Genomic DNA, 25,147 nt, shown 5'->3' with positions numbered 1-25,147 from the left:
TATGTTGATGTTTATTCCACTCCCCGATTACCTGATGTATTTCATAATTTTTCCCTCCACTCTACTATTCCGTGTATGGGTGATCCGGGTGGTGGGTATCCTGATTGAGGTTACATTTTCCATTATTAATGCAAGTGCAGGTGTCATGCAACTGATGATAATCGAAACTAAGAGAGGTGGAGAATCAATCGTATGCCCTTGGCCGAGGTGGTGATTCGTACATGCACTTGTGTATGAACAATCTCCCTTTTCTCGTGGGACGGGACCGCGGTGAAACTGGGCGCGTTGTATTTCACAAGTTTATTGGATGAACGAACTTGCGGGGTCAAGATCGAGAGGCACATTACATCAGCTCCACTGACTCACTTTTTCATCGGATAAATACGGGTTTTCACTCGGTCGAAGTGTCACGTGAATTAATTTCTTATTTGATTGGGAATGTTTTTTTTTCATTCGAGGAATGATGTTTATTATTTTGTTTTTTTTTCTTGGACGTCAGTGGCCTTTTTATTTTTGCTCTTCTTGCCTTAATATATTATATATTGGAGAAGAACAAGACAAATAATTTCTCTTGAATTGAATCAATGGAACTGAATAAAAACAAAAAAAATCAGATTGATATATTTTTCTTCAATTAATCAGGAAAAAAATTTAAAAACTAAACTCAAGTTGTGCATTTGTAGTGTTTCGAGTGGAAAAAAAAAATCTTACAAAGTTCTTCTCCCAAAATATTTACATTGAGTTTTTCTTTTTCTCACGATTCTCCCTCACTCATAAAAATCCAAAAAAATTCCTTTCCCGTTCCATGCGTCAGGACATTCCCATCTCAAATTTTATGCGAAGAAACGTGTCCACCCTTTGCAAGACTCTATGATAGAATATATGCATTCTCAAGTGTCTCACCCCCATTCCAAGGTTGTAACGGGCCAACCCTCCAACTGCAGAATTTTGCCGGTCGTAACCCTGGCCCCTTACGCGCTTAGAAATTCCTATGATATCTTCTAGACTGGGGAGGGAGAAGCTCGACATCCCCCACTACCTCAGAAAGAAATCCACCTCCCATCCCTCCTTTCCACAGTCTCGCAACCCCTTTATTCCTCCATCTCCTTCGAATTACCCACGGCATAAACTCGTGTATATCGAGCGCGCGTAAAACTCGCGGCCTCTTCCAGGTACCTGAATTCAGTGTTTAAAACCTCCCTCCACTGCTCGACATGTTCGTCTGCAAAGTAATGTCCCTCAGAAATAATTCTCAAAAATTCTCTCGTCATCCCTGTCAACTCAACAATCGCCAAAATATTTTTTTCAATTTCTTTGTGACGCAAAGAAATGAAAGAAAATTATTAAGTAAAAAACTGGTATTTATCTGACATTATGGGATTGTTTGACGTAACGAGAGCGCGACGTCATTGGTCTATACTTTCTTTGCCCGGAGTATCAACCCCTCTTCCGTCACCAGAAAACCTTTTCCACCCTCGTATACCGCCTCTCATCCGCAGTAAAATAGACGACCGTTTGTTCGCACAGCTCGCACGTGAGATAGATGCATTTTCTGGAAACGACTCGCAGGGGTGGGTTGATGTTGAGGGTGGAGCTGAAGAGGGAGAGCGGGAGGGGGGGCGGGTGGATTGAAGGCGAGAGAAACGGACGCGGCACGGTGAGGTGCCCTCGTAAAGCGGGAACAGCTCGGAACGTGAACGCATTTTCGTAGATCCAGTTACCGAGAGACAAATTTCCACGCGTTCCACACCCCCCACCTACCCCATCCGGCCCCAAACTCTCGTGTACAAGAGAATTTCTGTCTCATTTTGGTGGTAATGCATGTATCTATTCATTCACCCGTACGCTGGGGGATTATTTTTGAAGGTGGGTTGGGGGTGAAGAGAAGTTTTGACAATTTTTGGCTTTTATTGGAATGCATTTTAGGGGAGTATTGTCAGTACCCCAGTTAGTGCTGCTGAAAGCTTGAGTGAGATTTTTTTTTTAATTTTCCGAAATCCGGTGGATATAACGGGGCAGTAGAAAAAAAAATGATTGGGCTGAAAAAATGTATTTCAGATGACATAATGGTTGATGGACTCGAAGCGATTTACTCAATGGAAATTAATCCAACAAAAATGAGAATTCCCTTTTTATAAAATAATCCAAAGGTTTCCATGGGAATTTTTTTATGAAAAATTTCAATGCGAGTAATATCTTAGGGCATATTTCAGGAAGCACCATTTTTTACTCAGTCGATGTTCAAGAATTTCTAGACTTGTTGCCTTCTTTTTAGATGAAATTGTATATTTTTATATATTAACAATAACATAATTGTGTTTTTTTAATTCGATTTATCGCGGCGTATCATTTCCGACGAATGAAGGAATCATTCAGAGAATCGCGATAATTATTCAATTGAAAGCGAGAAAAAAATCAACAAAGCCCGAGTCATTTCACGTATGTTTTTTTTCCCCTCCATTTGATCAACGATTGTTCTCTCACTCTGTTTGGCATTACAACGCTGAAGTAAACTACTCTGTACTGCGACTAATAACCCGGTATTATTGTCGCTGGGTGTTGCACGTTACCTCCCTCCCTCTCGGTCCCACCAACCTTCTCATTCGATGGTTCATGTATACCGTTTGTCCACTGTTCAATCAGAGACTGGCTTATTGGCTTTTAATTGATTACAAATGACAGTTTGATTGGCCAAGCCCCGGTGAGCTTCGTCGTCAGTTCACCAGCACGTTTCCAACAGCAAAATCCTACTTCATCCACTCATATTATATCTATTTTTCACTATTATATCTATTAAATTCCACAACGACGTAATAACTTTTTTCAAATTATTCAATATTTTTTCACATGATCGATAAAGTTATAATCATGTGAATTTCACGAATTTCATTTGAATAATTCGGTGAGAATTCTCATTAATCTTGACTTAACCGCTTTCATTATCCTTCCAAAATCTAATTGAATAAGAATAACAAAACTGTCCGCAAACTATTGAATTTTATCCCGAGTCCAGAAATATTGAAGAGCTCCTCATTTCTCCTCACTACTCTACTCCTCAAATTGCTGCTCCACTCATCTCATTTACCTCCGAATTCTATTAATCCCATCTCATTAAAATAATTGGCGTTAAACTTTCGCGTTAAACTTGTCACCCGGAAAAAAAAACCTCAAGGGGGGTGGGGAGGGGAGGGGTGGGGCCAGTACCAAGTTGCCGGAAGAGTCTCAATGGAATAGGGAAAATTTGAAACTTAAACGTAATGTTTCTCTTATTAAACTACCGCTTGACTCGATTTCTGCAATTAAAATCCTTGGTGCTACAATTTAGAAACAACTGAACGTTGGCAGGCTGCTGGGAATATATCCCTACCAGAGGGTGTACAGAGTACACGAGTGAGAGTCACGAAGTAACTCGGCTTTCAGTCAAAGCCGTAGCGACACCTGATGTAACCCTATTACCTAATTGAATTGGTGCAGGTCATTACCGTATCCGGGTACGATAGTGGATGTTAGTAGGCTAAAGAGAGGGTAGTGGAGAGGTTTTTCACTTGGGTATCTAGTACGTTTTACTTGGTCTTCGTATATGTAGTTGAGTACAGACACTGGGACACTTGCATCCTATGACTTTAATTATTCCCGGTTATTCTAAGGGTAAAGGGCGGTAACTGACGACTTTAAAACCCGTGCACTCACTGGGCTTACTTGCTTAGCCACTTGAAATCTCCCTCCCCCAGACCCATTTGCTCTAATTACTTCAGCCCACAGGGTCCGGAATAAATTAATAAAATCGGGGGAGAACGGTCTTACATTTCATAGTATCATCTCATTTTTTTGGGCAATTTTATTTCTTGAAAATTAATTTTAGGGTGAGGAGGGATTTTTGAAAGGTTTTACTTGAAAATCTTATTATTTATTTTAATGAAAATATTATGATTGGAAGAAAGCGATTTTAGAATTCACTCCCTGAATTCACTTAATTCTATAAATTTCGTAAATTTTTCCTTCTTATTCAATTTTCATTTCATCATTATCGTCAGATTTCCCAATGATTTTCCATCATATGAGCAATGAAATCAAAGGCGCACTCTCTCCATAATGACATCACAACTAATTGAATCGAATAGGCAAGTAACCGAGACACCACAGCCTGGACTCTTTAGACACTCGCAAAACTAATAATGAACTTGCCTGGAAAGAGGGTGCCATTTGCTTGATCTTTTTCACCTCTCCCTTCTCCGTTCAATTAAAAAAAAATTCAAGTTTTAAGAAGGTACTTCAGAGGCGGAGCTATGAGCCACTCGATACAAGAATGTACCATTTAGAATTCCCACACCCCCCTTCCTGTTTCCTCTTTCACCCGCCAACTGTGCACCAGAAATACGGGGGGGCGGGAGGAGGAGGAGGAATGAAGATAAAAAGAAATCGAGACTGAAAAGATTCCTTCGATTCTTTTGACGCGCCTTCGCCAACGACGATGCAATAAGTGTCGCGTTACTTGCCGATAAAACAAATTGTTGGATCTCGTGGAGAGGATCTCCCTCCCGCTCCATCCCCCCATCCAACGTTCTGCGTTTGTCGGGAAACTATGGGTACATTGCGTGGAGGGGGTGGATAAAAATGTTGAGAGAGATGGGCAGCAACCGGGGTGGATGATAATAGTGGAGTGATGGAGGAAAAAAATTCTCGAGTACGGGGGTTTTTATTTTCACTGTGACATTCCGCGATCATCCCGCTCTTAATTCCACATTTTTTTGTTCATTGTTATTTGAGAATTTCCTTAACGAGTGTTTGATAGATTTAATTAAACGGATTTTTCAGACATTTATTTGTTGTAGATAAATGAATTGAAAATATCTCGAGATATTCCTGGAGTGGTGGACTATTTATCAAACGGAAACCTCAGGTTAATCTCAGTAAAATTTACTATAAATATATATTACAAATAGAAGTGATTAATTTCACTTCAATGGCCCCCCAAAAATGAATAAAAATCCCGTCAAGTTTGATAGATATTTCACTTGGAACTATTGCAAATTACCATTCGATAGCAATTGGGTCACTTGAAGCATTCTCGTTTCTCCCACTACTTCAAAATTTCCAATTCCATTGTAATTCCCCTGAAATTTCATAAATGATAATCCCACCACCCCCACCTCACATGATCACTCGACCCGACATATCAAATCCCATCCTTTCCCACCTAAACCAAACAGAATCATCAAACCCCCAAAATACCCAATAATCTATTCATCCCTCAACATCTGATCGACCTTCCCCTTCTCCAAAAACTCCAAATACCTCCCCTCCTCGATCATACAACGAATATATGTGTACACAATATTTTCCCCTCCTGAGACTGTTGCACGAAGCTCTAGTTGACGTCTATAAAACGCGTATTTCTCGCACAAAGGTTTAAAGTAAAATGAAGCGAGAGGAGGATCGAAGCTCATAGCGAAATGCAAACAAGGGTAAACACCCGGCCGCTCGGGGCCCACCTTCCCCCGGTCCCTCCGGATGAGCGCAATTCCCATCTTCCATCGCTCTCACTTCCACGTTTCGGCAAATTATACCCAGCGTCATTTCCTCCTTCAAACCATCAACTTTGATGCCTTTTATAAAAGAGAGTGAAACGAGAGCATCACGTCGAAACTTCTCTGTAACAGAGACAAATCTATGTGTGTGGGTGTGTTGTGTGTGTTACTATATGTGTTGGGATGTGGATTAGAACGATATAGAGTTTCCAAATTTAATAGCCCTGTGTGTGTGAGACAGGAGAGAGGATAGCCAGAAAATGAGGGATGAATGGACACGCGGACAGGGGCATATTTGGTCCAGGTATCAGAGAGGGAACGAAATAGAGTTAAAGCGACGAGTTCGCACATCCTGGGCTACTCCATAAATACACACGCAGCTTTACTACATCCCTCTCACCCTCTACCTCACCAACAGTTCTCCATGTCAAACCGTAACGCCTATATTTCCTTTATCCTCTCTCGCTCTCCCTCTCTTACCCTTTATCACTCATCCAACGTGATGGGAGGCCCCTGTCGCTTCCAGCCCTCCCATCGAAAATCTCCTCATCCCTCCGGGTGATATTCCCTCACTCGGACGGATCAATTGATTTCTTCGCTTCCTTGTTGTACGATGGGCTCAATTCAATCCACTACCACGTCAATGAATAATCAATGAAAATCTGTCTCATCACTCTCTTCAGGCAGTTGTTGCATCGAACCGGCAACTGGTTGGAATACCGATGCAGGGACCATGACACTGGTATTCGTGTATTAAATTGCTTCCGGATGATTGAGTTGTGTTTCTTGGGGAGAATTGATTTTCAGGGGCTGATTGATATGTTTATCTGGATTATTTTAACGATTTTTTCGCATAATTTCGAGGAGAAGTGAAAACTAGATATTGATTTATCAATTTATGGCCGCCGGGAAAGCACGGCAATGCTGCAGTTGCTATTATCATTATATTTGAAGATAATAACGATTAAAATTTACCAACAAGACGTGGAATTGAAGGAAAGGAAAGAAAACAAATTTTCGAGAGGTTTCACATAGATTGAGGACTTTTAGGTTTCGATGATAATTAATTCGGTGAAAATTTAGTAAATTATTATTCTCAATCTCCAATAGAAAAACAATCTACTAAATTTAAATATTCAACATGACCTATTAAATTCTTAATAAATGCCACAAATAAAAATTTTTCCCTGTGAAAATTTATCTGCAAAAGCACTTATTATTATTCAACAGTTGTATAATCTCATTGAACTCTATTTTCCCACTCAAAAAAATCCTATAAAATCCATATGAAATCCTCTCATCAAAGCTCCAACGGTCGGTATTCAATGAAATATTGAAAATCATCGAATCATACAAAAAATTCCATGATCCGTAATCGAGAATGCAATAAAGGGGCCTTATGCACCAAAACGGACGAGCCAACTCTCGGTGTGATTTAACGTAATGCGCAACCAGTATCGCATCCAATATTGCCCGCGAGATAAACTCACTCTCTCTCCCTTCACCCCCGTACAGATTGCTAGCCCTGTTTACCATCGTATATTTGCTCGCGTGGGTTTGCGTTTCACTAAACGCCCGTAACTGCTCGCCCTCAAGCTCTGGTTTCCAACCGGCCCACTACCGTTTCCCATTCCCAAATCGTTTCTCTCTCTCTCTCTCTCTCCAGCTATCTTCTTCTCCCTCTCACGTCACTCCCACCGCTTATACGTGACTAGTTGGATTCATCCAAGATTCGATATCCTCATGCTATTACATGCGGAAACACTTGAGGGGAGATGTGTAATTACACGTAATCACGTCATTCTCGTACTGCTCTTCAGGGCCTCTTCTCGTCTTGTCACACAACGAAAAATACAAAATCAAGATATTTTTTTCCGGTTGTTAGAAACTGCAATTTATGTTTCGAAAATATAATAAATATAGGGAAAAAATCGAGTATCAATGAAACGATAATTATGTTGACATTTTTCGTATGGGTACGAAATTGAATTGAAAATCCAAAATGATGAATCCAAAAAAAAATCAATAAATCGGTGAGTTTATAAGAAAAATAATTTCACCGATTAAAAACTTTTTATTTCCCCCATTTTTTCGTATGAATGAAAAACGATGGAATATCGAAAATTAGTTCCACTGAGAATCTCATTAGAATGAATGATTATCTCTAATTAGTTAGAACTGGCCATTTAAGCATAATTTTTATCGTCCAGCATTTTACTATCGATTTTTTAAATAGTCATTCAAAACCATGAATTTTAAAATTTATGATGATGGAAATGAGTTAATTGAGGGGTGAGCTGTTATAATGGAACTCAGCGTGAGGAATTGATATTTGAATGGGATAATTTGATTTGCTAATTTGTGAATTATTAATTGATGAATTCCAGAAAATTGTATACCGAGCGGGATTCATCCGAGATTGGATATCCGCCTGTTACATGCGGAAACACTTGTAGGATGTGCAATTACCGTAATCACGTCATTATCGTCGCGTTCTTGTGGGGCTCCAATCGTTTTGTCGATGGAAGTCTCATTATTTTTATGAGCTTGGCTTCGAATTATTTAGAACAGCCTACTAGTCAGTTAGATGTTTTACTATCGGATTTTTCATATTCATTTCAATTTATGAATTTAAGACTTCATGACCATTTGTGATGGATTAATTGGCTAACGAGCTGTTATAAAAGACTTTATGCTAGGGATTAATATTTAAACTGGATGATTTTGAAATTGTCAATCCTGGAATTTACGTTTTGATAATAATTCCAAATTAGTTGAGACAGAATCTTCAGATGAATTCAAGAAAATATTTGCAGAGCTGGAGTCATTTAAAATTCGATACACGTAATCACGTCATTTTCACATGTTTCCTCTGAAGCTCATCTTGTCGATGAGAGTCTCGTTACTTTTACGAGTTTTACCGCGAAATATCTAGAATAGGCCATTGGGGAATGACTTGATGGTGGGAAATTTTACTATAGAATTTTTCTTTGCAAACGTGGGCTGCGGAATTTTATGACGATGGTAATGAATTAATTGACGGGTAAACCGCTGTAATACACTCGAAGAGGGGAATTACTGTTTCAATGAGATAGTTGGATCCATTAATTCGATATAATCTTGATTTACACAAGAGAAATTTTTAATTTCTTTGGCGGTGATGTCTTAGTCTATGGGAGGAATTGATTTGGAACCTGTGCTGGAAATAATAGCCTTTCCTTCCAGTGATGAATGATAATTTGATTTTTTATTCTGGAGAGAATGACATAGACAGTAAGTGAAAGAAAAGTGAAATTTTTTTAAGGGAATTAAAAAAAAGTGGAGAGAAATTTCTATCAAAATTTAATCTGAAATTTATCATTTTTTAAAAATAATAGAGTTATTTTTTTTTAATTAAAAGTTTCACCATTTTTACCGCTCAATTAAATTTAATGTTGCTTCCATCAGTATTCCACTTAAACGGTCTATTACATTTCAATCTTACATTCCAACAATGTAGTAAATAAGTTCATTAGTTCATTTAAAACAATTCAATTCTCAATAATTTACGCCATTCCTCGACCTCTAATTCGTAATGAGTCGTGTCTAATGGTTATGAACATTTTATTAATCTTCTTCAGGTGAAGCCCTCAGTGGACGATTTTTTACTGAAGCATTTTTAGTAGTTCGAGGAACTGAAATAATTCTCGCGAGAGAGGAAATATGAATTATTACTTCATGCACGAGTTGTTAAATTGTTCATAATTGAATGTTTAAATCCCACAAAGTGCACAATAAATTCTGAGGATACGGAAAAATATTTCAATCATAATATTTAGAAATTACATTTCAGAATAACAATTATTTGCTGGTTTTTTCAGTAGATTGACGTTTACTTATCTATCGTGAACTACAAAGAGAAAAGATTATTTAAAATGTAAAATACAAAATTGTTAGTTGAACTGCACATAATCAATTATAAAATAAGAGGATACCAAAAATAGTCGTAGTTCTGTAATAAAGAGATGCAGATAATACACTTCCTCAATTTGCTCAGTTCAATCATCAAATTTATCTATCGACGATTTTGAAAATTTAGAACTATTATTCATCATCTTAACAGCCCCATAATTGCCTGCACCGTGAGAAATAATTCACTTCGATGCGACTCTAGATTATGGCACACCGGATGATCAAATTCGCAATTTCCTGTTTTCCTTTTCTCTCATTTTCTTTTTTCCACACAATCGATATATCGATCGACTTGAATTGACTTTTTTTTTCTCGAGTACATTTGAGTCACTTTTTTTTCCACATTGGTCCACTCTCGGGGCACATAAAATATCCCCCCCCCCCCCACTTCCGCCGACGTGACACGGACAGTAAGCACCACATTCACCGAGGCTCCGTTAAATGCACTGCGAGATACACAGGAAAAAAAAGAAATATTCACTGGAAAAAAAAGGAAATTGCGAGGGAGTGCAGTTAAAACACGCGATCATAATCCGTCCGAGTTTTATTTCCACTTTTAATTGACCGCAGCGTTATTTAATTGCACTCTTTCGAGCAGCGTAGAGTGACGTGAGTAGGCCTGTCCCCCGTGTATTTTACATTTTTTTTCCTCGATCCAGGGAAATTATTTTTGTCGAAGAAATGAAATGTAATCATGAAATTCGATAGCGGGATACATTTTTCGAAATTTCGTGATAAATACCATTCCATTAAAAAAAAGAAAAATTTAAAAAAATTGCCAATCAACTATATTATTTGAACTTCAATTTGAATAAGAAATTTAGCAAAATAAAAATAGATTACAGAATTATGTTGCGCTCAGATAAAAAAAAAACAACAGCCCAAGTTATCTCTGAAACGTGAAAAACAAAATTAGAAAACTCAATAAAAAAAAAATCTCCCCGTTTCTCCGTTGATTAAAAATAAAACACACAGTTGCAGTATATCAAAGGAATTTGGAATCGAAATAACAGAGACAGATACAGCAAAAAGAACTTAATTAAAAAAGATATTCACTGCTATAAAATTTACCTCTCTCCCATTGATAATCGATTATCGATTAAAACCCGAAGACCGAGAAAAAAAAAATTGGGTTGATCGTTGGAGTAGAGTGATTTCATTTCCACTGTCCCTACACAGGTAAAAACATACACGTGGTAAAATAAAGCCAAATAAAATATGTTATAAATCCGTAGCAAAAATATCGAATATTCCCGGAAAGTTCCATTTTCCTGAGTAATCTGTGCTCCATTTTTACCACTAGCCCTGTGCACAGCCACAGTAGCGAGTAGATTGAGGCTGAAACTTTGCCAATGGAGGATGAAACGAGAAATGAAAAATAATGTCTGGGGATAAGAATCCATCGATTAATGTTGCCTATCGATTTGCCGCGTATTTGATTCCGTTGAAACGTATCATTTTTTTTTTCACTTCTGAAAGATTCAACGGGTTTGTATCTGCTAATACAGTGCTACGACCATTGTAGCAACTCTCGCATCTACATGATGAGGAGAAAGGTACGATGGGTGCAGAGAGAGAGAGAGAGCGAGCGAGAGTGAGTGAGGGGGGCGGGAGTGATCGAGGGGGAGAGGAGATGAGAGATTTTCACTGGCGCACCATTCGGTGAAATTGAGCCGATGGGGACCGTCAAGCGACACGTTTTAGCGAGGAAAAGCGTATTAAAATCTGAATGGCAGACGGATGAAATTGCATTGACGGTATATGTATAGGGGGAGGGACGGGGGACTCCGTAATTCTGGAGGGGCGGGGGGCAAGTGGGTCCGTGGGCAATTTTTTTTTTTCAACGGTCATTTTTTTTTCAAGTTAGTCAAACGCTGGGGAGAATTACACTTTGGTGATTGATGCAGCGAATTGGGGAATTAAGGGGATTATTGGGAGGAGGGGAGGGGATGAGGGTATTGATTTTTTTTTTGCGAGGAAAGGGGATTACATGTGAAGATGCGCTTCGGTGAAACTGATTGGTGGAATATTGTTTTTGATGCGTGTGGAGAAAAATATGGAATTTCATGGGGTTTCAGGTTTTGGGAGGGGAAAATAAAAGAGATTTGATGCTCAAGTGATTTGTTAATCATTTTCGAGTTATTGGAAATTCGTTATTAGTGGATTCAATCAATAGAACGTTAGTTGAAATACGGGAAATGTACTAATGTGTTTCGGAAATTGGGAGGACCGTGAGGGGCGGATAACATCAGGAGAACTAATAATTTATTACTAGGACCAATGAAGAAGGATTATTGAATACGATCCACTAGAAATAGATTTTTTTCTCTCCGTTCGACCCTGAAAATATCTTAAAAACTCAAAGCATATTTTTCATTCGCTTATTTTAATTAATTCACCAGCACTTTGCACTGCAGGATGTAATTTTATTCGAAATCCAATGACCCTGCGGCTATCGGAACTCCCATAAGCACCGGTTTGATCCTAAAATGCGGCTGGAATTTCCAGCGATGCAATCCACGTGCGAAAAAATTAATAATACGAATTACGTTATTGATCTTCAACTCCCTTGAATAATACACAATCATCGCCATCAATGGAGCGTGCAGATGATTATCTGCAGCTCGGAACAACCTCAACCATTTGTGGTTAGTCCGCCCACCGATCTGCTCGGCTCACCTCCCCACGAGAAATAAGTAAACAGTCGAGTAATGATAAAGAACAATTCAACTAAACTAAACTCCAAAATACATTTTTCATGAGTACTCCTCAATTCAATAATGATAAAAATTAATGAACAATTTTACTTGCTAACTGGACAATTTAATAACAAAAATGATGGATACATCTTTTTGGTTGTTTATGATCCCACCGAAAAATCACTAAAATTCCAGGAAAGGAGTTGAAAATTATTAGTGGCTTGTGATTATTCACGAGAAGAATGGCCTATCACTTAACATGGCACATTCTCTTCAGCCGGTTTAACATAAATTTCCAGTGGCAGGCATTTCTTTTTCGTCATCATCAAGGCATATAACCATAGACGGGGCGAACGTGTCTCGTAATCGGAGCATCGTTTGCTGTACCTTGTTCTCTTTGGAGCTGCATGAGAGCGTGTGCTAACGCGCGGATCACTGGTGGGCAACGCTGAAGGAAAAAACAAGGAGTAGAGGAAAAAAAAGCTATGAAATAATAATAATAACAATAATGACAGTGAGGAGGGAAAGGTGGATGAAAAAAAAAAATCAAGGGAGAAGGGAGTGCTGTCGAGAGAGGGTCTCAAACAGCCTCGTTACATCATGCACACCACGTGCTCATTCTCTTGACTCTATCAGGTACTATAGCTCCACTACAGTGGTTTCATTTTTCCTCTGTGCATCGTGCTATTTTTTTCCCCCCCAATCTTATTTCACTCGGTGTAGTAAGAGACCTGGATTAATACTGGACTGGACTGGGGTTTCGGTTTCCTGACAACCTCGTGATCCAATTACATGTAGTTGGGATCTGTGGGGAGATTATGGGAACTTCTGGTATCATAACTGGCGAAACAAAAGGTTTTTAAGTGAAAAGGGAAGTCCTTTGAGGAATTTCGGAGTGAAGGGTTGAAACGAAATGTTCCGATATTGTGTCTGTGTTCCCTCCAATCGTTTCTCATTCGCCTCCCACCATAACTATTCTTATCTAGGAAAGACATGAAATAAGAGCGCCCAGATATTGGGGCACACCTTCGTGGGAAAATGGTACAGTAAGCCATCACGACACGTACGTCGATATGTTTACACGGATTGCAACCCTCGTGGGCCCTACGGCAGAAGCCTTATTATTGCTCTTTACTCAGTGCCCCTGTCTCTCAGGCCGTTCACCAGGATACAGTGGATTAAATTTTAAAAGCCAATCATTTCTCCTGGATAAATTACACGAATCCAGTCATGTATCCTCTCGCTCCTCGAATCGGTACATGCAGAGTTCATTTTTTTTTCAGTGCAATCAATTTTTACTCACCTCATTATCATTAATTACATTTGCCGGGTAGTCTGTTGGATAATTAGATAACTCGAGCTATTCATTTGGTCGGTGATATGATGGCTGTAAAGCGGTGGACGCGGGGCTAGAGTGTGACTTTCGAAAATAATTATGTCTGGTCTTGTTTTTCCAATTCTACTGGGAGAGATGAGATGCTTTACTCGACTACTCGATATAAGTATTTTTGTACTTGTTCACTCTCACTCGTGCCCACGTAGCGAATGCCAATTAAAAGTTTCACGTTGGTAAAATCACCTCTCACTCGACTTTTATTCATAATTTTTTTTTAACAATTTTTAGTTTCTTTGCTTTTTGATATTGAGAACTGTGGAATCACGGGAAATCAGCAGACGAAAACTCTGTTGCAAATTTATAATTGAGTCTAGTGGACAATTGTGGACGAGTTGTGTTTGTTTGAGGTGAATTTTGAAGATACAGAGGGGGTAAATATTTTGTAAATGAATGAATATTAAATAGGGGAGTGAACATTCACTAGACAAATGTCGAAATGCACCTCCAAAAATACTCATACCAGATCTATCCGCGCGTATTGATATCATTTCCGTTAATTAATTATTACATTAACATTTACCCAACGTGATTAAGTCGAGGATAGGAACCACATGAAGAAAGAAAATACACGCAATCCTTCAATTAACACAAATTATAATTATTCAATACAATGAGGAAAATGAATCTGAGAAAAATGAATTGCAGTTTCCGGTATGCAAGAGATGCGTGAGAAAATATGATCACGATTTGTGAATTGGATATTGCACATTTTCTGTTTCCGGTGAAAGATCCAAGACAAGAGTCGAAGGTGATGGAAATGTTTGGGAAACTGATGGCAAACCATCTCCTGTACTCCATTAATGGCTTTTGGAATAATTTCCGGAACGAGGGGATCGTAATCGTAAAATAGTTTCTTATGCAACATTTTGCTGAGCAGTAACTCGAAAATGGGTGGACTCGCTCCTCTCGTTATACTCACCCCATCTCGTTAATAATCTAAAGCCAGTTTTACTTGGACAAGATACGTATGGCTTATCCGCGCTAACCCACCCCTTTTTACCAAATTAACCAAAGCGGCCAATAGTCGGGTCACCACGAATTCGCCGACTTTCGATTAAATTAACCTAGGCCAATGCTGAGCTGACTGTCGGTGGAATATCAAACAAGCGATCGTTGATTTTTCAAATTTATTCTTAATAAACCTAAAGTCGTTAAATAAAATTAATTAACGAAAAGGAATGATGACTATTAGGAACAGCTATTTAAATCACGGAATAAATTATTTATATATATTAAAAAAAAATTGTAAGTAAAGGAAAAGTGATGCACATGGGCGAGGTGTTGAAAAGTCAGGATTTATTAAACAATGAAAATGAAGGACATGAATAATTCATTAGTTGTCTGAAATCTTCGTGGCATCATACCTCCATTTAAAGCAGAAACTGTCTTTTCACATATTTACATTCCTGTGACTGTTTTTATGAGGCATATTTTTTTCTTATTCGCGAGTTTTATGACTCAAGTAATTACCCGGGGTTAATTGCTCGGCTTTTTCACACGCGTTCGACAGGCTCTCATTGTCCAGGCAAATTGTTTTATTCTTTCGAAACATACTGAATAATTTGAATCACAACTAGTTCATGCTTTGTAATTCAATCGTGAAAATTATGAGGGAAAGTGGATCTCTTTATTACGGGGTGAATTCTTGTGGATTTTGCCGGGCGTTGACGAGGTCAGTGGATTGCATAAAGAGAAATATTCATTAAAAATTACGAGACAAGAGATTCCAAGAAGTACAAGATCACACTCTATTGAAAATTTCCGATAATTGCTATGAAAAATTAAGACAAAAATTCCTACCAGTGGCCTGGATAAAAACCAATTTAAAAAATCCGCAAAATGCTCTCAACCTTAACACCAAGTGAATGAATGAAAAGCAACAAAATAAATGGTAAAAGAGTAGCAATTTAAAAACTAAAAACTATTGAAAGTAAATATTATGTTTGTAAAATGGAAAATACCACCGAATCCTCCCCAATCGGGAATCATCACTCTCCTATGAAAAAAAAAAAAACGCGCAACGTTCGCTAAAATAAAAATAAGCGACAATTAATCGGGGATTTAATGGAAATTCTCTCGGGCGATTCAAAATCCCCCTCGAAACGGCAAAACTGCAACATGACGAGCCATAATTCTAGCTGATTAAATATGCATGGGATTTGGTGTGTTCGCGAGAGAGCTCTCTGATGCACGGGCGCACCTCTCACGATTTCGTGACGCTGCAATGTATGCTCACGACGCACATAACCGTAGCACATTGACACTCCCACTACTGCGATGATTCTGACCCCCCATATCTATCCTCTGCCCCCCCCCCCACTCCCCCCTCTGTTGATAATATGTGAGTGCTGTACAGTCTACCTAAAACAGTTGTTTATCCATTAAAATGCGAAAGTGAAACGACGATTTTGAAATGCGATATTCGATTTTCATGGGGAGTGAAAAAATAATGACTGTTTCAGGGAGATGATGACATTTTGTCGATCTGGTATATTTTATTTATAAACTTCGAGGATATTGTTGTATTAACAATGTCGATAATGTTTGGGTGGAGCTCGCCATGGTGGCACAAGTTCCGGATAATTTTGAAAATCTATACCATGTGCACTGAGAAAAATAGGATATTTCGGTACAAGTGTGAGGGGATGGTAACGAGGGCAAAGTTGGTGGCCCGAGGCGAAGCCGGCGGCGACCAATCGTACGAGCTGAATCACCCCATCGCATGTATATCCAAACTATACTTTCTGTTAGGGATGTTACGTTCAGTGAGGTGTGAACTATGCAATTTTTCATTTACTAATAGACAAAAAGCCTTTTCGTTTCTTAGTGACGGAAAAGGCAGTTTTCCACACGGGCTGAAGGTAGTTCCAGCGACAGAAAAAATATTTTTGTTCAAGAATCTGATATCTTTTTATCAGTATTAGCAGATACCCCATCTCCACCAAACGCATCACTTCGAGGAACAGGAATATTCAAGCTCGACACGGCAGAAAAAAAATTGACCGCCCACTCCCCCGAGACTCTCCTCCGATTTGCTTTTCATTCTCCTTCGAAATGATTCTCCCGCACAAGTAGAAATGCACAGGGGCCAGTGGTTTGTGCTCAAAGTGGTAATACCAATGCAAATTTTCGTTCTTAGCCCGATTGGAAACCGAGGACAATCTTTCCTAAGTAGTTTCTTGGGCTCTCTCTGGAGGCAACTGGAACCATACCCGCCAGACGCATTTTCATCCACGCACAACTGACCCAACCCGATAATTCCCACCCCCTCAAACCCCGATGGACTTCGTTAGTTTCAAAGTTCGACGTTCTCATTCACTCTGGATGACGCGTTTACGTTATACAGTTGAGCCCTCTCCTCCTCACCCCGTCCTATTCACTGGAACAGATGGTGGATAAGGGGGTGAAAGGAGGATAGTGAAGGTGGGTGTATTCACCGCTGGCTTTTCTCGAGAGTTGGTTCGTCTGTCGAGACCCTAATTAACCGTACGTCGCCTTGCGTGGCGGCTCTTCGAGTCTTGGATGTACGTCAGAGGCGCACTGTGCTTGTCCGTGTTTCGAACCAACACAGGACTCAACTTGTACCGACAGCTAACCCCCGCAAATCTTCAACACTGAGGACGTGAGAATATTCTCTATTATTCGTCGTGTTGGGGATGAGGCACATTACACTTGTCTGTGAGGGGTGAAAAATTCATAAATTTGCTTAGGTCATCATTTATTAAATTCACGGTTTTGATTTCGGGTGCCAAGTGAGGGAGGAATTTTTGTAAAAGGATAATTATTACTGAATATTTCTGTGAGTGATGAGAAGCAGTTGTTTAATCTTCAAGGATGCATTAGGAGAAAAAAAATTAACATTTATGAGGAAAACATGAAGTTGCAGATTTCAGTGGATTCCATAAATTTATACATTTTTTTTAAACTTATAATGAGTGTCCCGAAATCTTTAATGAATCCATAAATGTGAAGAATCCCAAACAAGAGTTTAAAAAAACAAAGTCATTAGTTCTCTCCGATTTCTCTTCACCGTCCCCACAGTTCCTAGGATATCTTACAAATAATCGCTTCATTCATTGTAAATTAATCTCCCCCATCGAAAAATCGATCAATCACTCATCCATCGAATGTAAATAACTCGTTAACCTTTAGTACACAATTGCGGGTGCAGTCTCGCTCCGCTCCTCCCCCTTGCAAACGCATCCGTTGGGCTTTTCCAACGAAATACCATCTTCTAACCTCCAGCCCACGTACTCAACCTCACCCAGAGTGTGTACATAGAACGTGTTCGAAGAAAGCCGTATTATGTGCAAACTGTTCAGTGTGCATGGTAAGCCGAGGGGTCGTGTCCACTGGCACGTACCACCGGGATCGAAAAAAATGCGAGTGAGACTCGTCGAAGGACCTGTAAATCCTTTTGAGCACAGTAACTACACGATTTTCCAGGCAAGTGCAAAATCACTGGCTATAGCATTTCTCTCTCTCTCTCTCTCTCGTTCTCTCCTGCAGCGATGTCTCCAGTAGACTCAACAATTTATTTTCTACTTGTCGACATTAAAAAAAACATTGTTAAAAAGCACAAAAACCGGTAAAAGGAAACGAGATGAGAATTTATCCTTCACAAATTTATTATTGATTAATTCACTCATGAAAATCATTGGTTAATAATCGTAAAAAAATTGTTCATATTGCGGCACTCTTCCCCTCTATCAAAAAAACATGAAAGTGTTTACAATTTTCTCATCCCCATCCTCTGAATAATTCAAAATCAACATCCCCAGCGATTATTCCCTTTGAACCCGAAGAAAGCTCCGAAGATCGCTTGACCACGTGTTCAGCGAATTCCTCCCAAAGAAACTAAAAATACGATAAATCAAATTATCATCCACTAACATCTCAAAGACACCCCTCCTCCCTAACATCAAGGCAACACATATGCGCATTATTCCCCGTGTACAGATGGCTAAACATAGGCAGCTACTGGTGTACCGTTCAAACGCACTACAGTTTCCATTGCCTCGGTTACAGACGTATTCATCGGTCCGGAAGTTTGTGATAAAACGATCCTTTGCTAGTTGGGTTAGTACGTGTGCAATGTAACGAAATAATACCCCGCTTGCATTTCTACTGGCATTGAGAGGGATTCCCCTGCACCTCATCGCATGTCCCTCCCCCTCATGCATTCGTTCTCCTGATGCACCTCTGTGTTACTCTTCCCGATGATACAAAACCGCTAGTTGGCGAAGCATCGGTTAATTAATAGCCAAAGCGTTAGAGAGATGCGAAAACGCTTTTGGGTTTGTGCTGGCTGACGCTCCCAGTATATACGTGTGTTTTGGGAAAAGCCGTCCGCCCCCAGTGCGAGGGTAGTGAGGGTACTATAACCCAAACAGTATCCAACGATGCTCCACTGGCTTAATCGCATTCAAACGCTTTCCTTTCTCTTCGTCTATCGCAATGCATCTAAACCCCCCTCGCCCCATGGTTTCACCGGTAAACACGTGTTTCTGTGATTTCGCGCGTTCCGATCCTTCTGTTGGCACTTGTCTATAGACATTATCGACTCTACGTATATTCACCGGAATCGTACCTTGTGCGGAGGAGGAACGAACGGATGCTGTGTTTCAGGGAAATGGGTACTGCAACGGGAGCTTGTCGACGAACTATTCTGGCGTTTCTGGGGGATTTTGGAGTGGCATCTCTGAGGGGTAGTGGACAGAGGAGGGAGGATTGTGGGAGATGCCGGAGGTGATTGATTGGTGAGGCACTGGGGGATTGTAAAATTTTTTCCTTAACGAGAGACTCAGATTTTTTGGATTTTAAATGGTGCTCAGCACTGAAAAATTCTACTCTCTCTTAGATTCAAATATATTGCTCAAAAACTCAACCCAGAAATATGTCAACTTCTTTCTGTTTATCCCTTTGCTACGGTATCGAATGTCCCTTCCCTTGACTGGCCTAAGACACTTGATAAAAAATGCTTATTCGCATTCAAGATTTTTTTTTATTGTGAAGACGCAATAAGTCTGGAATTTTTTGCATGAAAAAATTAGCCGGCATTTTCCTCCACTGCTCATTTCTAGAAAATTTTTTATCATCCATTCCTCTCCGTGTATAAACTCACGTTTGAAATATTTTTTTCACGGTATAAATATTAAATCACGTGTAAATGTTACGTACCATTGGATCTCACAGCCCTCACCTAAACGATAAAAAACTATCATCTGTTTATAACTTTACAACTTTTTTTTTTCACCTCCAGTATTTTCGTTTTGTTGAGTTTACGCTTATTTACCATTTGAAAGGGGTAGTGAGAAAAAAAAATTATCTACCTATTATTATCGCGAGGGCTGTTTGAAACCTTCGGGTGATGAGGGGTGACGTTGGGAGGGAATTGATGGAGGGGAAGAGGGTGAACACACGGTCAGTCATGGTGGAGTTTAAAACGGTGGATAATCCGAGGACGCTGGAAGGGAAACACTCGACCAGACAAGTGTCATGCTCTTGTCATCGATGCGTACACCCATCTCTGTCTCATCACTCTTTATCCCATGGGTTTCATGCGCTACGATACCATCCATACGCTATCAGTGGCCGTTGAGTAAATATACAATTTTTTTCGATGAAATCCCTGTTTGTTTTCGAAACGCGATAGGTGCACGATTTTTCTACCGTTCGACTTGATTTTTTTTCTATTGTCATTGACATAAATATTGTCCTTTATGTTTACATGCACTAAGAGAAAAAAAAATGAAGCGTTTGGGAGGGGGAATAATCCATTGCTCAAACAAAAGAAAAATAAAAATTTACGAATTTCCATTTTCAGATTTTAGAATAAATCTGGATCTGCAGAGAATTTTTTTTTATAATAGCAGTGAATCTATAATTGGAATAGATAATCGGAGGATTAGTTAACATTTAAATGGATCTGTTGGCATACGGTGTTTTTCTTCAGTTTAATTAATTCCCCTCAAATTAACGAACCGGAAGGTACGGGCGGCATTGGTGTGTGCCGGATTAAAGTATTATTCGGGAAATTGAGGCGACAAGAGTGTGTACAGTTGTTCGTTCAACAGGCTTTCACCTACTCAAGCCTACTGGGGGCCTCTCACTCCCCCCTCTTCACCCCTCCCCATCTCGACAAGGTCGTTGCTCATCCTCCAAGGGGTACTCCAAGGCCAGTGAACCGGAGGTCACCACGACTTTGAAAATGTGCTGTGGACACAGCTGTTATTCCGCATTTTTCAATGATTTTGTATTTTCCATGAGAGGATTTCACTTCCGATTTAGCATCGAAGTCTCCCATATTTTCTGCCATTACAGGTTTCTAGTATGTAATTCCATGCAAAGACTATTCCCATCTCAGACGATTCTCTGAAGAAAAATGTAAATTTAAAATTTCGTAAATCAATGAAAGGTTAATTTCCCAAATAAATTCAATCAATAAATTATTAATAAATGAAAATTCTTCTCCGGAGAAAATGATTCGTTGACAAGGGTATTTTTATTGTCAGAGTGGTCCTTTCATAAAACAATGTTGGGACTTGAAAACATTATTCTCATTGACGTCAGATAAATATAAATGATTCAGAAAAATTGATCAGCGCATAAATTTAAAAGAAAAAAAAACTTGACATTAGTCCAATGCGATCGCTATCGCTCCCAAAATATTAAATCCCAAGTTCGCATTTGGCTCAACCTGATGGTCTCCTTCGGCCTATATCCGCAAATACATTCCAAATATATCCAGTGGATAACATACACATGGAAGCATATTCTTGCAAAAAAACGTCGTCACATTAATCCGTGAAAGTCGAACACGTCGTTGAGTTTAATAAAAAAAAAAACGTATGCCCACTTACAGGTCAGTCAGGCTGGTTTATTGAGCCGTCCGGAAGGATGAGTGTGTCCCCAAAAAATTACACAGCGCATCTTTACGAGCTTTGCGAGTGAACTCTCACGAGTGAAATCTATCCGCAAATACCGTCCTCAAAAACGTACTTGGACTGGTTGAATAATTATTTGCCGATTCCCGGCCTCAAATTTCTAATAAAGTGGCTTATCGCGGTGAGATTGGTCGAGATTATCCAGACATTAAATTTCACTCTGAAATAATGAAGCGTGAGGGGCAATTGAATTTTATTAAAAGTAGAAAAACTCTTACGCAATTTCTATTCGTGATGAGTTTTCGCATTAAAAAATTGAAATCACTGCGTTAATGGAATACACAATTGTCGCATTAAATTGGGTTAGACGACGGCGGATTAATACTGCGAACTGAATAGAGAAAATTATAGAAATTTTCTGCGTTGGGAGCAAAACTTGTCGAGAAATAGAAACTCGAACGAACATAATGATATCGCATTTTTTAAAATTATGACGTCCATGAATGAATAATTCATTTAATTTTGCTGGGAATATGATAAAAAAATAATTTTTTCATCCCCTTAAATATCATCAATTCCAGAATTATATTCATAATTCATTGAATCTCTGCGGCACTGAAAAAAAACAAAATGTGACTACAATTTTCCACACATTCACGGTTAAATTTCCATTCATACAAATCCAGATAAAACTCTCACGTGAGGCCCCCAATTGAAACCCGGAAAAACAATATTCTCAAATTAGCCGGGAGGTTAATCCCAAAATTTGCAAAGGACCGTCGTTGGCAGTTACCGACACACGCCCGCGGGATGATTATTCAAAACAAATATTCCTGACTACAAAAAAAAACCAACGATACAATGAATGAAAAATAAATTACAAAAAACCGAGTGCCCCAGCACAATCGAATGATACATAAAATGTTTTAATTGTGCTCGCAGCAGAATGAATTATTTCAACTCGTCTACCCTGTGTCCACTGCACTTGTTTATAAAATAAAACCTGGGTTGAAGGCAAAAAGCGGGCAATTCTCGAGTACCGCGGGTGGAAATAAAAAGAGGGTACGAAGGAGGGGCGGAAGTGAGTGGAAATTGTTGTTTTTTTTTAACGGATAAATAAACGTAAAAACCAGTGGGGCGGAGCATCCCCAAATCCGATACACACTCGATCAGACTCATCGGCGCGTGATTGCAGAGATTTTTTTTTTTCATTTTATATTTCGTGTTTAACCTTTTTCAAGCCATTTTTTCCGTATAAATCGTTTTGAACGATTATTTTCGTTCGCGTAAACAAAGTGCGAAACTTTTGAAAGCGGGAAAGTAGTCAAAATGTCTACTGTGCTGATACTGATTTTTATTTCCATCTTTTTCTCTGTTAATTTTCCTTTGTTTTCAACTTTTTTTTTGTGGAAGCCTGGAGCTCCTGCCAGACCGCACTGCCCTGTCAATCAACGTCTACTGGATTTTCCGGCGCTTATTCAAGCCCATTGATTAACGATTGTCTGGGGCGATGCGTGCCCGTCTGGTGGCTTGAGTTTAACAGAAGGAGTGCAAGTATTTTGAGATTTTAATTAAATATTGGGAGGCTTCTGGTCGATTTTTCACCGACAAAAAAATTTCTTCATGACCCTGGGAGAAAATAACGTTTTCACATCGCGTGCATGAAATTATTTTTCTGAATTGACTCGGCTCTCACAAATTTTCATTATTATATGACCCTCCTAACTCCAATTTCATTGACTATTCAAGGAAATCGATTGATACATCAACATAAGTAAAATTTCAATACTATCCCATCGAAATTGATAAAATCCCTCGCATTCTCAAATAATTTTCCCTCAACATTTATCCCCACCTGCCAATTAACTCTGCTCATCTCCGTAAAAAATCCTCATCATTGATCTCTCCAAAAGACAAAAATTCCCTCCCCTCGTGTGACCTCAATCGCGGCCCTCTTCAATTTCATATGCTCCATTGAACATTCTCCCCTCCCCCTCTCTCATTGCCATGCCGATCTCGGCGCAGCGTCGGCGTCTACCGGTTTTCACCTCAACTAAAGAAGATTACTTTCTCACTCTATATACCCGGGAACCGATAAAACAGCACCGCAGCCCCCTCATTCATCCGCTATTCTCCTCCTCCCCTGCCAGACCGGGTTCATAAGTAACCCCTGTGAGCCAAGAGCGAACCTGACGAGGAAGCATAACCAGTGACGAGAGAGGGTCTGAGCCCGGTTTTGTGATGGTGATGGCTGGAGAGAGAAGAGGGATCGGGGGAATGGCAGAGCCAAAACTTTGCAGTGCTCGTAAACGGGGCACAGTGCAGCACCGGTACCGGGGTTTTACGGCTCAATTCGGTGTGTTGCAAGGAGAAAGGGGGGGGGGAGGACCCTTAAAGGACGGGGTAATTAAACGCGTCGGGCCGTAATATGAGCCTGTCGTATATCCTTCTTTGTCACTTGGCTTTATTTCCACAGGGTTTTAAACCTCATACCAGAGCCCCCCCCCCACCCCCCTTCGGTCCACCCGCCCCGACTGCACCACTATCCAACCCCATTTGACGTCTGGACCAGGCTCCAGTGACATTCGTTGTCGGTGCGATTAAACGATAAAGTTATATCACCTTTTGTTGCGCTTGCAGTCCGTTTTGAAGAATATTTTTCATTATTTTGAGAAGAGGGTGGACATAAAAATTTATTCGGCTGAGAATTCCCTGGAGAGGGGTACGAAATGCGATATAGGGAGAGAAAAGTCGGCGAAGTTTTTATCTCTCTGCGAAATTTAAGAAAACACAATTTTTTTTTTCTTCGGCCATAATAATTTGTCCATCACTGACTGCTATATCAACTCGTAATTATTACTATGTTAATGAGCAAATCTTGGACCGTGTATGTGTAACTCTGAAGCAATCCATTTCGGTTTTTCTATTTTTAATAAACTACTGCTTAAAAAAGGAAATATTTGACGATTTCCAACCTCGTTTGACGTGTGGACTGGGCTCCAGTGACAGTACTCGTCGCCATTGCGATTAAACGATAAAGTTATATCACCTTTTCCCTCTCTCTCTCTCTCTCCCTCTCCTCCATATCATCACATTTTTTTTTCATAACAAAATCGGAGAGAAAAAGTTATCGATAATATCGCAGGGTGCAATATTTCTTTTCAAGTCAGCACTGATGCGCGATTCACACCATTTTTTTCTCATACAAAGTGAGAAGTAGTACAGGTACTTGACAAGTCAGACGGTGTGACTTAAATGTGAGAATTCCAACTTTATCGGGAGAAATATATACATTTTTCTGGGGCTGCAAAAGTGAAGAGAGAGAAATTGAAAAGGTGGGGTTTTGGCCAACGTCATTTCTCGACTGGTCCACCTGTGCTGATGGGGCGTAAAGGGGGGAGGGTGGAAAAACTGCAATAGTTGAGGAGATTGGATTTAGAAAAGTGGTTGAAGCACATGCAGCGCAGGAGGGGAATTTCTGGTGCCTTTTCCCGGTGGCGATTGGACTGATTACCTTCTTCCTGATGGATTCCATCGAGTGGCACGTACGTACGTTCTTTATCTCGATGGGGCGGGGAGGGGGCGGAGGAGAATAAAAATTGTTTGGTTTTTATTTTTGCTCTGGTGACACTTTTCTAAAGGGGTTTTTGTGGGGGACGGTGCGGTGAGCGGGCGATGCAGAGGGCG

At 39.8% G+C, this 25,147-nt stretch overlaps 1 protein-coding gene across 1 annotated transcript in view; it reads left to right on the top strand.

Moving 5' to 3' along the window:
• The window catches only part of LOC135164118 (RING finger protein 17-like), a 93,477-nt gene that overhangs the window by 32,763 nt on the left and 35,567 nt on the right, over nucleotides 1-25,147 (top strand). The window lies entirely within an intron of this gene.

This window comes from Diachasmimorpha longicaudata, chromosome 1 (assembly GCF_034640455.1).
Source record: "Diachasmimorpha longicaudata isolate KC_UGA_2023 chromosome 1, iyDiaLong2, whole genome shotgun sequence".
NCBI classification, from domain to species: domain Eukaryota; kingdom Metazoa; phylum Arthropoda; class Insecta; order Hymenoptera; family Braconidae; genus Diachasmimorpha; species Diachasmimorpha longicaudata.
This window is presented reverse-complemented; position numbering and strand designations above follow the sequence as displayed.